Here is a 17,828-nt window from a genome sequence, read left to right on the forward strand (position 1 = left end):
TGCAGCTGGATTTTCTGGGTTGGTCCTCCCAGTTCCTTTAACAGACTAGGCCAATAGTCACCATTTTTATCTTGAAAAACTCTTTACTCTTTCAAGAGTTAACCTTCCCAAGGGGTAACTATGTGTCAGGCACTATAAAAAGAGCCTCTAAATTAATCCCCACACATTCTATGAAGGAGGTCTAATTACAGCCTACCCCCCATCTAAATAAGGAAAAACCGAGGCTCAGAATGGTTAAGTAACTTGCCCACGGTTGCTCAGCCAGAAGATGGCAGGCTGGGACCCAGAGAGGCAATCTGTTTTCAGAGTCGGCATCATCGAGCACCAATCCACACTGATACAAACTCTCGTACAGTGCCCCTCAGGGAGCAGAGGGTGGAACACTGGAAAACATGAAAGGAACTTCGAAGCCCTTTCCATTTTTTTTCCATACCTAAATTGTCAGCCAGTTTATTTTGAAATGCTTAACTCTGAAAGTATTTTTCAACAGTATGCTAACACCTCCCAGATGAGTTCAAAGACCCAATAGACCCTTTGGCCTACTGCTTCCGGTTTCTGAATAACCAAGTCAGGCTGCATCAGGGAAGCCAAGAAGGACCAGGTTCTGTAGGGGTACCTTCCAGATTTATGGAAAACAAAAGGTGTGTTCCATAGTTTTTCCCTCCCACAATTCCAAAGTGAGGCTATTTTATATTTCTACTTTGCTGCCCAGGAGAATAAATGAATCTGAAACAGGAGGTTTAGTACATGATAAGACTGCCTGGTTCTCTCGGCATGATGAAGATCATTCTGCTCTGACCTCAGGGAATTCGGAACCTCTCATTGTACAGGTTTGGCAATGCCTCATCTCCTATCGCTCTGTGTTCATTGTGTTTATCTGTTTTCCAGCCCCATGGTGTGGCCCGGGCTTCATCTAGGTGTTTAGCATCCTTTGATTCTTATCCAGGATGACCACAAGCTCCTGAGCCACTCTCCCACGCAGGGGCCCTACAGGCTGACCCTAAGAACTCTCCACACTCTGGTAGATGTGTTTGAATTCAGGTCTGCTGAATGTGTGGCGGCAGCCCCAGATCTCCTGGGATGGCCTGCTTCTCCCTCTTTCCCTGAGGGAAGGCTCCGAGGCCCTGCCTTCACAGAATGCGGTTAACAGTCCTCAGCAACCCTTAGTACCCTGAATTCACATGCAAATAAAATTCCAACTTTGTAGCCCTATCCCAGGCTCCAAAGATGACAAAACCAAGATCTGTAAAGTCTGGGTGTTTGCATAGGAACAGATTTTGGAAAAAAACCAAGTTCACCTTATCTCCAATTTAAATATGAAAAAAAGGCTCAAAACCATAGCAACTTTTTTTTTGATAATTGCATAGGTTTTACTAGCTGTATGTTTTCTTTTCATCAGTAACAACAAAAACAATACACGCTAGTTCAAGGCATTACACTTCCCAACATGATTTTGTGTGAACTTAAAAAATTTTTTTTTAAGTAGGAATCCTGTGAATTTCATAGAATGTTATTGTTATTCTTTCCCTGGTTAATAGGTGAGCAAACAGAGACCTAGCCTGATTAACAATTTGCTGTAGTGATTGCATTTTTGATGTTCAATATGACTAGTATTTCATGTAGTTCTGGAGGCAGTAGTCTCTCCTTCCATTTAATACTCTAAATAACCAAAGCAAAACGCCAGGACCAAAGCAAAAGCTTTCCGTGCTGGCATTGGCTTTTGGTATTTGGAATTAAGTTAGCCTTTATTTGAACTAGTAATTCCGTACGACAGCTCCCTATTGGATGTACTGAGACAGCACTGCAGTGACAAGACAAGTTGCCCTGTTTCACCCTGCTTGTCTGTGTTCTAACAATTCCATCGTTTTAATTGCTTCCCTGCAGAATAACATTCATAAGCATATGGTATGGAAAATGCTGACTGTTTCTGTTATCGTGTATTCTAGAAACTGTGGCCCTGGCTGGTATGGCTCAGTGGATTGAGCGCCGGCCTGGGAACCAAAGGGTTGTCAGTTCAATTCTCAGTCAGGGCACATGCCTGGGTTGCAGGCCAGGTCCCCAGTGGGGGGTGCGTGAGAGGCAACCACATATTGATGTTTCTCTCCCTCTCTTTCTCCTTCCCTTTCCCTTTCTCTGAAAACAAATAAATTTTTTAAAAAAATAAAAAACTTTTAAAGTTTTGTCAATTTAAAAAAAATGACAAAACTTAAAAAAAAAAAAAAAGAAAGAAAGAAACTGTGGGGGCCCGGTTTCACTTAGCCTCTGAATGTGATTATGAGATGATTTAATGCAGTTTATGGTGTACTTCTGATTAAGGTCGCAATGCATGTTAGAAGCATAAGAACTAGAACTCTATTTTCTAGACCTCTTACCAATAGGACCATGAGAAATGGTTAGAAAATAATAGTGTTGTTATTTCCTCCCTAGAAGGTGGGTTATTTTGTACTATATATTTGAAATATATATATTTGTATTTTTTGTATATATTTGTATTATACACTTGTACTATATGTATGCATGTATATATAAATATATATATATATATATGCACACTACATATTTTTACCAATAACTAAAGTCTCTTAGTGTTTCTGTTCTGGTTTTCTGCACCATTAGCCTCTGCCAATTTGTCAGTTTGTTCCAACTGCTTTATTTTTATGGTGATAAAAAAGCTGACAAAGGAACTCCATTAAAGAAATCACCTTCTTTCCTCTACAATGCTATTGCCTGCTCAGAAGTCTTTCAATGGTCTGGATTCATTTTTGCAATGTTCTGCCCTGGTGAAGTTCCCATACATCTGTTCACACAACAACTTGGGTTCACTGCTGGCTCATTCTTATGACTTCGGCTGCTTGTACTGAAGGCTATATGTAGTATGCCACCCTGTGAGGAGGTGAAAGGATTTGAGGAGTGTGAGGGTGACTCAGTTGCTTTATGCATGGAAATAAGGATGGAAAATTCTCCTCCTTCAGTAGGTGCCTCCAGCCTCAAGGCTTGGCCTAAGTTGTGTTGTGATGTGAATCATTCCACTAGCTGAGGACCTTTGTAAAAAAAATCAATGCCTGAGCTCAACCCCAAACCAATTAAGTAAAAATACCTAGGAGTGAGCCTGGGAACTAGCATATTTACCCACACAATCGTAATGAGAAGCCAGCCCTGAGAACTATTGCAGAGAAGGTCAGGTCGTGCTCAGAGGCCCTAGCATCCCATTTGAATGCCAAGGCTCACATAGTCCCATCAGGACTAGGACAACTAGAGGCAGCATTGTTGCAACCAGAACCAAGGAGAGAACACCCTTTTCACTAGGGACATCTTTATATCCTTGTCTAGTCTTCTCACACACTGAATAGGGCTCACTTGTATGACCAATACATTAATGCAGAAATTAAGCAATGATTGTAATTCTGTTACCAAAATCTACTGCTGCAATGACCCCAATTGGCGGGGCAAAAAGGGTTTATAGCTGTTCATATGGAAACTAATACAATAAGTAAAAAATAAAAACACAAGATTAAACTCTGGGTTCCCTATACTTGCAACTGTAAACCTCCTTTTGCATCACCCTTGGTTACTACACAGATATCTTGTCAAACTTGTACAAATAGTTGGGTAAGAAAAATTTCCTAAAAGTAGGTTTGCTGGATCAAAAAGTGTGGAAATTTTTAATTTTAATATATACTGCCAAATTGCCCTCTAGAAAAATATAATAATTTCTATTCATACTATCCATGTGGTATTCATACACCATGTTGGTTCCCTATATTCTGATTAAAACTTGGTATTATCAACCTTTTTAATCATTGCTAATTTGGTAAGCACAAATTCACATGTCGTTTTTATGTACATTCCTCATTATTGGTATTGTTGAGATTTGTGTTTTTTCTGTACCCTTTGCTCACTTTCTATTTGAGTGCTAATTTTCCTTAATTGATCTGTAGATAGATTTTGTACATTATGGATATTATCCTTTTACCTACTATATAGTTTTAGGAACATTCCCTTGTTTGAAATCAGTCTTTATTATGGGTTGCTCTATCATATGCAGTGACTTATTTCTTTAATTTTTTGTAGTGTAAGTGGATGCATTTTTCTTCTATAGATTTTGGTTTCATCATGTTGGTGAAGACGCTCTCTATGTCTAATAAAACACACATATTCACTGGTATTTTCTTCCAGTTTTTTCATGTTTTCATTTTTGTATTTTAACATTTGATCTATCATAAATTTATTTTTGTATGTGACATGAGTAAGAAATCTAACTTTTTCCTCATAAGTAGTTAACCAGGAAGGCATTAAATTGTTTAGCACCACAAGCAATAAATATGCATGACTCTGCTGCTATGCTTCCATCATATAACATCTGATAGCATCTGACTCCCTGACACATCAGTTTGATTAAAGATGACTTTAGAATAACAATACTGTGAGCTTATAATGATAGCTATTGTTTACCGAGGGCTTCCTGTGTGCTAAGCATTGTTCTCAACATTTTGTATAGTGTGGTGTTTTTAAATCTTACAATCCCTTTAAGAAGGTACTATTATTCTCATTTTACAGATGAGGAAAACGTGTACAGTGTCATAAGGCTGATGTTCATACCCTACTTGTTTAACTGATAAAAAATAGAGGTTTAGAGAAGTTGTGACAAGGTCAAGGGCACCCAGCTGATCAGAGATAGAGCTGAGAGTCAGCCTATCACACACACTCACACGGGGATATTTTAACTTCTAAATCATTACTCGATCCAATCATTTGATGTCTATTGTTTAAAAAAATAAGACTTCTAAGATTTAGGGAAAGCATATATTTTACTTTTCATAAACAATATTGCTAGAACACTATATTATATCTCTCATATACATGTATATAAGATGTCTGTCCAGAAGGTATCCAGCCATGTAATACAAAAAATAGAGACATTTATTGAAGAAGAAGATACAAGATATAAGAAACATTGTACATAGGACAATGACACCTTAGTCCCCTTCAAAGTCGGCACCTTGGGACCTCACACAGTTACCCAGTTGCCATCAGCTCTCCCACCATATTTTCCTGAATCTCATCCACAGTCTGAAATTTCTTCCCTTTCAAAGTTGATTTTAGTTTTGGGAAAAGCCAGAAGTCACAGGGCGCCAAATCTGGGTGGTAGGGGGGCTGAATCAGCTGAGTGATTTGACGTTTAGCCAAAAAACTCTGCACCAGATGTGATGCATGAGTGGGCATGTTGTCGTGATGAAGCTGCCAATCACCAGTTGCCCACAGCTGCAGCCTTCTAATCATCTGAAAGGTTTCTACAGAGGAATGTTCAAGCTTAATGCAAAATCTAATGCAGATTCATTGCTCCGCTCACGCAGTTATTTTGAATGTGATAGCCTCACAGTACACATGCTCACTCAAGGGCATCTACCACCCCCACTGACTAGCACAGTGAAGTCGTCATTGTTCACACCTGCACATCCAGTCCACTCTCCTTGGCTGCCAGGTTACATCGATGTCGCACAAACTGTTCTCGTTATATTAACAATGGCTGGACTTTTTTCTGGACAGACCTCATATATCATCTACTATACATTATCTATTTATCTATCTATCTATCTATCTATCTATCAATCATCTGTGTATCTAAAGAGAAGCTTGTGGGCATCACATAGAAGAATCTAAGGGAAGAGAAATGATGTACCTTCTGAGGAAGTCTCTACTTAACTTTAAATCCACAATAAGGTCACACACTGTTATAAGGTGGTCTCTAACATTCTCAAAGGAGCAATCCACAGGACTATTTTGTAGCCTCACCACATACATGCACACAGACTTCCACAGACACATCATGCAAACACATACTTGCCATTTGCTGACTATCCAAGATGTCAGGGACACCATGCCCTTTGTGATGGTAAAAAGGTCTTCATATATTTGTAACAATAGTGATAAACTGTTTCATAAGCCTCAGCTTCTGAGATGACGCATGCAATTTCAACCTCCGGGTATCTTTTTCATTTCACCCTGTCTATCATACCAAACAAGGTTCTCAAGGCAACAGCCAATCCTGGGGCTTTCTTGCTGCCTCCAGACCAGGCAGCAACTTGCATTAAACAGCTATCTTTGCTAACTAGTGACTAGAGAAAGAATTATAATACAGAATATATTCTGAGTGATAAGTTTTAATTCTACAGAAAATAGAAGTTGCCACATGCTGGTTGGAGACCTGAAACCATATGTAATCCCATTAAGGAAGTGTCAGTCTTGTATGTCCTTCTGTAGGTGCTCTCTGGGGGTCAGGTGCTTGACCCAGACGGGCCGCACAGCTGTGACCAAAGTGGAAGCACAATGGATGTCAGGAGGTAGCAGCTAAAATCTTTATTTTTTTGCTCTAACATATACATGATAAATATGTTTTAACAAATATATTTTGTATTTAAAATAAAATTTTTCCTATTCAAGTGATAATGGTTGGTGTTATGACTTTGGCTTTAGACAATCTATAAAGAGGGGAAAATGTAGCCCTGTAGGAAAAAAGGGCTCTTGCTTTCAGATAGAGAATCCCAATAGAGGTGGGAGTACGGGGAGAGAAAATACCAGCTTTGTATTTTAGTTTTGGATGGTTCTCAAGGAGAGAAGAATTGAGTGGGCAATATGAAAAAAGCTTTTGGCTAAAATGACATTTTGCCTGGCCTGTCTCACCCTCCTTCCTCCCTCCCAGGGTGTGTAGGGTCTTGCTGCTCTTGTTTATCACCCTTCCCATCTTCCTAGAAGCCTATTTCCCATCCTCCGCAGGCCAGCTTGCAGAGCAATCTCTGCTTATATGACAGAGCAGATGCAGGCCCAGTTATTTTCCACTGAAGATTTTCCACTAGGAGTTGTGCCTGGAAGCTATCAGGCAGCATGTTATGTAGAATTCAGTGTAGAGAATGGTACCAAAGATGTTTAGATGAGAATATCTACAGTCCTACCTCTACCTGCCATACGCAAGCTGCACATAGAGCCCCTCATATGGGCTCTATCAGAATAGACCCCTGTATCATTTTTTGATATATAAGCCCTGTTAATATTTCTGTAAGCATGGACTTTTCTATAGAGCAAGAACCCCAATAAGTCTTACGTGCCTTAAAGAAAAATTGGTGTATGACAAGGTATTACATCTTAGCTCATTTAAACTTTATTAATGATAATGGTCCATGAATAATCCTGTAACTCTGAAAGAGAAGCTAACAAATGTGGAAACTGAAAAAAAAGGCTTCATTAACGCTGGTTCTCTTAGCAACTGACATAATTTAGCACAAATGAATAAGATACCTGGTATTTTAAAGCATTCAAAGATCCCAATTCAGAAGATAAAAATCAATGATTATCACAAAGAGGCTGCAAGCCCAGCTGTATACCAGTAGACTCCTAATGGAAAATAAGGTGCATACAGCTGTAATCAACTTAAAAGAGACACCTGTAAGATTTAAACATATAAATAAGTAACTCAATAATGTTATCGCAGCTTAACAATATTACCATAGACTTGGGAGTTAAAACAACACATGTTTATTATTTAAGTCTCTGTGAGTTGGGACCCAGGCAGGCTTACCCTCTGCTTCAGAGTTTCTCTATGATAAGCTGTTGGGCTTGAAATCGCAGAAAGTTCAGCTCAGAAAAGATCTGTTTCCATTGTCACTTGGGTTGTTGGCAGAATTTGTTCCCTGAGGGGCCTTAGGCCAAGGGCCTCCGTTCCTCACTGCTGTGAGTCTGAGACCCCCTCCGTTCCTCATCACAGGGACATCTCCCAAACGGAAGCTGACTGCACCAAAGTGGTAGAGAAAGACAGCTAGCAAGACAGAGGTTACGGTTTCTTAAAACTTAATCATGAAAGTGATGTCCCTTCACCTCACAAGGAGCATGTTGCCGGAATTGTCCACACTCTAGGAGAGTACTACCCAAGGTCTTGAGGACCTTGAATTAAGTCCTCGGGGCAGATCCTCGAGGGGTCACCAGAGAAACTGCCGCCACGCCCTCTTTCCCAGTCATTCATCGTCCATTACCTGCTTTATTTTCTCCATCACTCTTAGCACTACCTGAACTTACATTATTAATTTATTTGCACTCTTATTTCTTATCTGTCTGCCACCACTAGCCTGTTAGTACCTTAGGATATGTATCTTTCTTTGGGGTTTACTGCTACACCCCCTGTGTCCAGAATAATATTGGGCAACACAGTTAAATAGTTATAATTTACCTGGTCTCAAGTCCCCATATAGATATTAAATGACCACCATGGAATTTGGGAAAGTGTGGGGCCTTTATATAGAATTGAAGTTCATTATATATCATTGAAATTCAACTCCCTGAAGGACAACCAGTAGCACGACTATCCCACTAAAAGGCAAAGTCAAGTCAGAAGACTCTAGGTTCAAAAGAGAACACAGAGCATTTTGTCCTTCTTAGGATCGTGCTAACAATGTGAAGGAAGAAAAAGATAAAGTCAACACCGCATCTAAGAGAATGGGGAAACATCACCAGAGGAGATATTTGAATACATTTCTGGAACACAGAAAGCATGTTAAGCATATTCGCTGAAAGAATGGAGCAGCACAAGACACAGCCTAGAGACCGACAGTGAGTATGTCAGCAGGTACTGTGCCAGGTGGGCACTAGAAATACCTAAGGGAACAACACTATGTAAAGTCTATGATTGTCTAACCACTGGGCTGTATACCTGAAACTGATACAAAATAGTATTGAAAGTAAACTAAAATTGAACAATAAAAAATAATCAAAAGAATGAATGCCCTACAAGGAGAACCCTGGAGGAAGTATGGATGTGAGAACAAGAGCAGGGCAGGGGAAACGAGTAAAAAGAGCAGTAAACTAAAATTCTTAGGCATTGTCTCCCACTTGCTCCACTACCCCAAACCCCCTAAGTACAGAATGAAAAACAGCCAGATGGATGTTTAGCCCAAGGCAAAAACAAAAGTCTTTTCCACCCAGTCTCCCAACCCCCTTCCCCTCTGGCAGCTACAAAATAGTCTTTGGGATGTAAAGTACAGCAAAGGAAATATAGTCAATAATATTGTAATAACTATGTATGGTGCCAGGTGGGTACTGAAAATAGGGGAAGCACTTAGTAAAGTATATGACTGTCTAACGTCTATGCTATACACCTGACATGAATACAAAATAATATTGAATGGAAACTGTCATTGAAAAGAATCAAAACAGTTAAAACAAATTTGTAAAATCTTTTTGGGGGTAACTGACAAACAAACCACCTAGAGAGAAATACGGTATGTCTGCTAGTTCTCCAGAGTTTAGATACTTTACACACACACACACATACACACACACATGTGCTAAATAAATGACTGAAGGAAACATAGAAGTCAGAAGACAGAAAAATTAAAAACAACTTCAAATGAGTATCCTCACAACACGTCTTAGGCCAGGCTCCATGGGAAACAGACAAAGAGATTCGCACGCGCCCAGTGAAGGGAGTGAGGGCACAGGGAAACAGGTTCGGGCTGGAGAAGTTGACTCGTGTTCAATTGTAACAGCAACTCAGGCAGTCCCAGGGGGTGCTCCAGAGCTGGGATGCTTCAGATATTTGTAGAATTAAGGCCAAGAGGCCAGCTGTTTATACATCCCAATCATATGCTACTCCCCACCTCCACGGGTCAGTTATTGGACTCAGGTCATCTGCAGAGGGGACTGTGTAATTCCCACGAGGGGACTGAGTGCAGAGAGTGGAGGAATGAGTGATTCCATATAGGATGGCACAACAGTGCATCTCCACACATAAATTTCAGAAGCCACTGTATCCATAAAATAAAAAAGTAATGATAAATTGCTGTAATTTAAAAAATCAACATTTTGTATTTAAAACTAAAATATTTGCCAAGTAAAAAGTATTCCATAGAAACATGCATGAATAAAGGGAAGAAATCTCAAATGGAGAACAAAGGGACCAACCTATAAGTAAAAATTATCAAATACAGACATTTAAACCAAGAGTACCAGTATTTGAGAAATAAAGGACATAGAAAATGAAGGAAAAGAAGTTGACAAATACTGATAGAATAGTATTTGCAAGAATGAACAAAGCAAATTAAAGGGACCCACCAAGCACTTAGAAAGATTTTCAAAGCAAAATTCATGCTCAGATATGCTTATGAAATATTAGAACCTGAAGAATAAAGAGAAGATCGTAAAACTTGGGGGGGGGGCATGGAAAGAAAAACAAATAGCTTGCAGAAGAAAAAGAATCATCACTCTGGCATCTGATTTATCACCAGCAATTAGTTTTACAACCTTAAAGAAAAACGATTTTCAATCTAGAATTTCATCTTAGATAATGTATGTATGAATCAAAAGTGAGTTCAGAATAAAAACATGTTTTAGACATGAAAGAGTTCAGAAAATGCTCCTCTTACAAATTCTTTATTAGAGGGTTGCTTAAATATATGCTCCAGTGAAATGAGAATATAAATCAAGGGAAAGAATGAAGATTCAAGCATGAAATTCACAATCCAACCTAGGAGAGCAGTAAAAGGGAGAAAACAGACTTAAAAAGGAGTCACTAGGGTGTAGAGCAGAAAAACATCAGAAGCAAGACCTCCGGCCGAGAGGGAAGTTCCTAGATTAGACAGTATTACTGTGATGTTGGGAAAAAAGTTATATTGTCAAAAAGGTAAACAATGCTAGACTTTTTTAAAAAAATGCCTTTGGAAACAACAGGGCGAAAATAAACTGTTATAGGAGAAACAAATTAAATCATAGGCTCAGGCTCTGCAGTGAACACTTTTACTTAGTCAATAAAATAAATGCATTTTATTGATCTTAAACTTTTAGAATGGCCCTCTAGACAAAGCACAGAAAGAAGACTTAATTAAGGTAATAAATAAAAATGTAAAGGCTGAAAAATTTAAGGCTGAAGAGAAGTGGGGAGAAGAGATATCTGCATTTCACCAAACAGGCAGTCAAGAGAAACTATCAACAAGTGACGAAACAAGCAGGCAACAGAATTTTTTAAATATTAAAATATAAAATTAACCAACAGACACTAAAAATATTGATATAAATACATAAGGATTATATATTATATAAAGACTACTGCAATGAATAAAATCCTCATCAGGAAGTCAGTAATTTGTGCCTGCAGTAAATGTGTTAATGACTACATCTGAATATTGTCTAAAATATTGCAGAAACTCCAGAAGAACTCAATACATAAATAATTTAAAGTATTTATTTCTGAAAAATATACTTTGGGACAGGACAAAGTGTGGCAGAAGCCTTTTATTTGTAAGTCCTAATATACCTGTTTGAGCCTGTAAATATACTACTTCCTTAAGTAGCAGATAGCTACATGAGATCATAAGAATAGACAGATAGATGGATAAATAAATGGATAAATAAATGGACAGATAAAGAAGGAAGGAAGAAAAGAAAAGAAGAAAGGATGGAGGGAAGGAGAGAGGAAGGGGGATGACAGAGGGGGGTAGAGAGAAAAGGAAGGAAGGAAGAAAAGAAAGAAACAAGGAAAGAAGGAAGGAAGAGCCATCCTGGCAATCCTATGTGGAATGAGAACTAGGAACATGGGGAATATCACTACTGACCACCACCGTGGATGTTAAAAGGGTGAGGGTTGTAATCAAGGTACAGCCTTAGGAAAACAACTGTATTTGTCATAATAAATTCAAAAGCATAGTCTTATGTATTAGGCAAAAAAATTATTTCGTTAAATTAGCTATCCATGCTCTCTAGCCGACCAAATACGAAATGCCAGGCTTTATACTGATAGCCTAGGAGTTTAGCGTAAATACGCAACAGGACTTATTAAGAGAGGTAGACTCCAAAGCCAAGGAAGGTTTTCTTTAATTTCATTTTTATTTGATTATTTCAATTTTCAAAAAACTCTGATGGTCAACCTTACTGATTTGTAGATTCCCTTTGACAGCAGCAATTGAAAACTAAAAAAGCTTTGAGGGAAGAAACAGTGTTGAGAGCCAGCTCTTCAAGGACATCAGAGTGTTGAAAAGGAAGCACTGTGCTGCAGCCAGAGCTGACGCGTCGATCTCAGAGGCCCAAGGACCTGCACAACTCCAGTGAGTTTAACTTGAGGATGTTGTCCACATTATTTCTCTTACTTTACCTTGTCAAAGGACAGAGGCACGTTGCCCCAGGTAGGTCCGTAGACCACTGCTAAAACTGCAGACCATTATTTGAATTGAGAACATACTGAACCATAAGTCACTAGTGCTGACGGCCAAAAGAGATGGTGAAGGAAGGGACAATGGACCACTGTACTCAGTAAAAGCAAACCCTTGGAAGAGATTTCTTTGAAGCAATGTGATTTAAAGGATTTAAAGGATAAATCCCCACCTGCTCCTGTAAATGGCCTTCAAAGGGCAAGTATTTCTTATTCACATTCACATCTCTGTCATAGTTGTTTTATTTACGATTAAGAATAAAATGACAAGCAATGTGAAAAAAATTAATTTATATATTTGAAATTATGCTCCACGTCTTACATATTTTCAACACGAATAACTCCTCGCATTTAAGACGTGAAAGCAGATTTGGCTGAAGTTATAAATACCACCCATCAGCGAGAACTATAAATGCCAAGGACACTCAAGTGGATTGATGAGGCCATCAGTGTTAATCTATTAGGGATTCTAAAAATAAGTTCATTAACGCTGCCAGCAACTATTTTTTCACTCTCATTACAACAAAATCACAAGTGATAAAGAATTCCACAATGAGACTAGCATTTGAGGATTATACCATTTAATTACTTTATGAAATTATGCGATTACCTTATAATGATAATCCAAGGCACCTTAGTATACCATTTTTAAATAATTGCTCTGGAAAATACTTCCCATATTGTTAGATAAGATTACAGTACCCTTGGAATAGTGATTTGAATTCCTACATTCAGAAGACAAGCTGAGATATTAACTGAACAATATATTCAAATAACCCTATTATGGGATGGGGGGTTTTCCTTGAAAGCTGCCACACAGATTTGTTAAGAACAAACGGCATCGAAGAGCATAGACTTTACACTCAGCACACCCTCTTGCCCACGGTTGAAGAGCTGAAATGTTATGCACTATTTCCACGTGTTAGGTCCTTTGTCTGTGAGATGGGGGTAGTAATATCTTCTCAATGATTAACTGAATTAAATGAAACTTTCTTTATAAAATATGCATTACGGTTCCTAGACACTGTAGCTAGACAATAATGTATTAATAATTTTTAGCCAAAGCTCCATTCCTTGGAAGGAGCCATTCATTAACTAGAGCAAGTATGGGACTGGCAGTTGGACGAGTGAATGATGCTGGACATACGTGTTTTAAAGTGTCTAACAGACATCCAGGAAATCATCTCTTAGCTGCAGGAATAATAGTCTCAATTTCCCATTTTCCACCAGCTATTTCATAAGGGTAGAAGCATATTACTAACAGTAATCTAGATAGAGCTGAACTTGTCTTTATTTCCCCAATGTCACTGCCCTCGGCCCAGTACACACACGTCAGACAGAAATGTTACAATTCTGTAGCATTAGGAATGTGATGAAAAAGTGCCCTGGCAGTTTGCCCTCCTTCTGGAATTATCCTCTGCCATCCTCATTTCATCCTGCTGAGTTCCAATGGGAGGCCACCCAATATCCCCATAACTACTACATGCACACACACACACACACACTCACACCCATCCACACAGATCAACAGATTATGTCAAACTGGCTTCAAATTTAAGGATGGAGCCTGTTCAGAAACATTTTCTTCTCTACTCCCAATCAGAATAAATATCTTTGATGAATTGTTGGGTGTGAGGGTTTAGCTCTAAGGCAAAACTTGCTTATTTTAAAAATAACTTTTTTCTTGTTTGTAGCCTTTCTTGTTTATTTTACTTCTTTAAATATAAGTATATAGTTGTGAAGAAATATTGCTTCAAACAAGCAAGTACTTACCACATTTTATCTGTGCCATCACAACAAATAACAACAACATATTGTTTAGCTTGCTACCCTGTTAAAGAACGCCTCATGGGTCTATTTTAAATTGGTCCCTACAATAGCTCTGTGAGGTAAATGGGGTAGGAGTTCCTATCTCCTCTAGTCTAAGAGAAGGCACAGACTCGGGAGGAGTGAGCGGACCCAGCAGGAGTGACACACTCAGCCTCACGCCGTGTGCCCTCATGCTGCTCCCCACGTGACATGCACACCAACACTGGGTTGGAGCTCTTTGGAGGGATGTTGAGTTTACTATAACTTTATTTTGCAACTTTTTGTATTTATATATTTCCAAACATATAGGAAATTTATAAGAAAAAAAATTTTAAGAAAGTTGCAAACATAGTATAAAAATTTCTTATACTTCCTCAGCATTAGCTATTTTTAACATTTTTATATTTAATGATTCTTTCTATATTTGCACAAACATCATATAACATTTAGTCTTAAAGCTTTTTTTCTTTTATTGATTCTAGAGACAGGGGAAAGAAGAGAGAGAGGGGAAGAAACATTGATGTGAGAGAGAAACATTAATTGGTTGCCTCTTGCACATGACCCTACTAGGTACGAAACCTGCAAACCAGGCATGTGTCCTGACTGGGAATCGAACCAGAGATCTTTCAGTTTGCAGGATAATGCCCAACCAATTGCGCCACACCAGCCAGAACAACATTTACTCTTAAATACAACAAAATATGTGTCCTAACAATAAGGATAGTTTCTAACAAAATCACAATGCAGTTACCAAAATAAAAAAATATAGTTCATATTAATTTATACAATTGCCCCAATAAAGCTATTTGTGAATGTTTTTCCCAGTCCAGGATTCAATCCACGATCACACCTTGTGTTTGGTATGCGCGCTCTTAAGCTTTTGATCTGAAACAGTTCCTCAGCCCTTCTGTCATCACCTTGATATTGTAAAAAGAGAACCGGCCTTTTATTTAGTAGGGTGTCACTCACCTTACGTTTGTCCGGTACTTCGGGCCTGTGTTTTTGACAGGAATACTACGTAAGTGAGGCTGTATCCTTCTCAGTTCCTGCTATCAGGAGGTATATGCTGTCGGTTCCTCCCAGTGGTGGTGATGCTATCTCTCATCAGTTGGGGAAGGTGCTGTCCCCCGGTTTCTCCCCTCTAAAATTACTATCTTCTTTTCATAATTAGTAGTAATTTTAAAGAGGTGTTTTCAGATTCTGTAAACATACTGTTCTTTATCAAACAGTTACCAAGTAGTTTTAGGATCAATTAATGAGTCTTGCCTGATTGGTTATTTTGTTTACAAATAACAATTTTTTGATCTCCATCATTCTGTCCACTTTGATTAGTACTTTATTAGGACTACACAGTTCTACCATAAGGAAGCACTTTTCCTTCTATCCCCCTGAATTAATGTTAATTTTGATGCTCAAATTGGTTATGAGGATCCATCTGCAGGGTGTCCAACATTTTGGCATCCCTAAGTCACACTGGAAGAAGAATTGTCTTGAGCCACATGTTAAATACATTGTGACACGTAATCACAAAAAAATCTCATTGTTTTTAAGTAAATTTACGATTTTGTGTTGGGCCACATTCATAGCCATCCTGGGTCACATGTGGCCCATGGGCCAAGGGTTGGACACCCCTGATTATAGCATGTCACACAGAGTCACCTCAGGAATAGTGCTTGGAAGAATCCGACAGTCTTCCTCCAGCACCATGGGCTACACTCTACATATCAGGCCCTGTGTGGTCTTTATCCACTTCTGTGGGACCCACCACTGACTCCCAGCTCCTGCCATGGAGAGACCATGGAGAAATCTGCCCTCTCTGGTCTCTCACACCACCCCAAGCAATATCTGTGCAGTGCTTTGTAGTTTCAAAATCTTATTTAAATCCCTTGAAATCCCCCCAGCAGTCGGCCATAGAGCTGTAAGAGTCTTTCCGAAACAGGAATCTGGCTGTGCCATGCTGCTGCTGGCTCCTTGTGACACAGGAAATGAAAATAACAAATGCTAAGCTTGCCATTTAGGTTTGTCCATTAACAGTTTGCCTTTGAGCTGCATCTCTCACTAATTTTAACCAAGTTGAACTATGGCCTTTATTTCCCTAAACTCATTGAGGTCTCATTCATATTCCTCTTTGTTTTCATGTCTGCTATTCCTTCTTGAAATAACATCCCCCTTGCCTTTGTCTTGGCTACCCTTTATGATGAGCTTAAATATCACCACCTTGTGAAGCCCCAGCTGTCTTCCTTCCTCTGTTTAGTCTCTTCCATCTCTGAGTTGTTCATTAGGCTCCCTGGCCCTCTTACCCACCTCCTTCAGGGAAGGGACAAAGTCTCATCCACTCCTGTCTCCAGCATTCGGCACACACTGTGTGCCCAGTAATGACTGTTTTTAATAAGACTGTGTTGGAGGGGTAGGGGCCTCCATTAATTCAAGAAAAGGACAAAGAAGAGAAAATTATTCACACATCAACACACACATAATATTACAACCTATAAGAACAAAATACAATTAAATGTTAACTGTCTTTAATCATCCTCCAAGCAGCACAAGAATGGGTTTATTACCTTTCATAAATACAATCTTTCCACCTGGAAAATTTCTTTGGCTAAAAGTTACGTTTATTTAAAGTGAAGCATAAAAAGCAATTTGCCGAGGAATGTATTATCCAATTCACCTGTTTATGCCTTCAGAACTTTTTCCCTGTGAAAGGTATAGCAGAAAGAATGCAGATTTGCTGGGTCTACCCACTGTTACAACGTTACTTCCATAGTCACTGTGATGAAGATAGACCGCATTGGAACACCCTTGGAAAACCACTTCAGATGCTTTGGTATGAAAGAAGCCAATACACCACTAAATTATTTACCCACATCACTGCAGCGCAGGCACTGAGGACAGCCATCCCAGAAATGTAACAAGTAGAATCATTTCCACAGCCATTTTTCATGAAAGAGGTAAAGGACCATTCTTTCAAATTTAAGCTACACGGCAAAGGCTACTATTAACTCTCTTCCTTGTTCGAGGATCATAATCCACTGATGAGGCCACCGGATATATAAGATGCCCATCAATCTTAGGTACAATTGAAGTGTAGAGGGCTTGCAGATTGGCCATGACAGATATTGCACAACTTCCCTCCCTGAGGTTCCATGAGAAGCTGAGAATTGGTGGAGGATATTGGTACCTAAGGTCATAAATTAAATCTGTAAATGTAGATCCAGACTATTTCTTCTTCAGCAGGAAAGTATGGCCACCGCCTCATTATACTACTTCATGTATATGTATATACGCCTTCATGTGTATTAGGAAGATACCACCTTAGGGGCCTGCCAAAGGACAGGATCATACTTCTAAGTTACCATTTTGAGTGGTAACTTTGTGCCGACACAGTGGTATTTTATAATTTCAGTTGGGAGTAATCCTCATAGGAAGAATGGGTATGATTACACCCAATTTACAAATAGAGTTACAAGCTCAAAGAAATAACCTGAGAAGATTCACAAAAAACAGGAAATCAGGAATCAAACTGAGATCTGTCTGACCCCACAGTTGTTGCTATGACATTGGATGACCTTCAAAATACCCTATATCTGGGTCTCATGGGAGAAATAGACTGCTATCAGTGAAGGTTTGGGCCCTGGTTCTGCATCCCTCATCTTAGCTGCAAGATGTTAGGAGAGATTGAGATCCAGCTATTCTGAATCACTAAACCTGACCATGAACCCAGCTGTAGGGCTGCCATGTCTTCAAACTTTATTAGTAAAGAACTAAAAAAGATTAGTATTATGGCACAGTGACAGATTACATCCCTGAAACAGCCTCTCAATACTAACAT

Source organism: Desmodus rotundus, chromosome 5 (assembly GCF_022682495.2).
Source record: "Desmodus rotundus isolate HL8 chromosome 5, HLdesRot8A.1, whole genome shotgun sequence".
In the NCBI taxonomy this organism is placed as follows: Eukaryota; Metazoa; Chordata; class Mammalia; order Chiroptera; family Phyllostomidae; genus Desmodus; species Desmodus rotundus.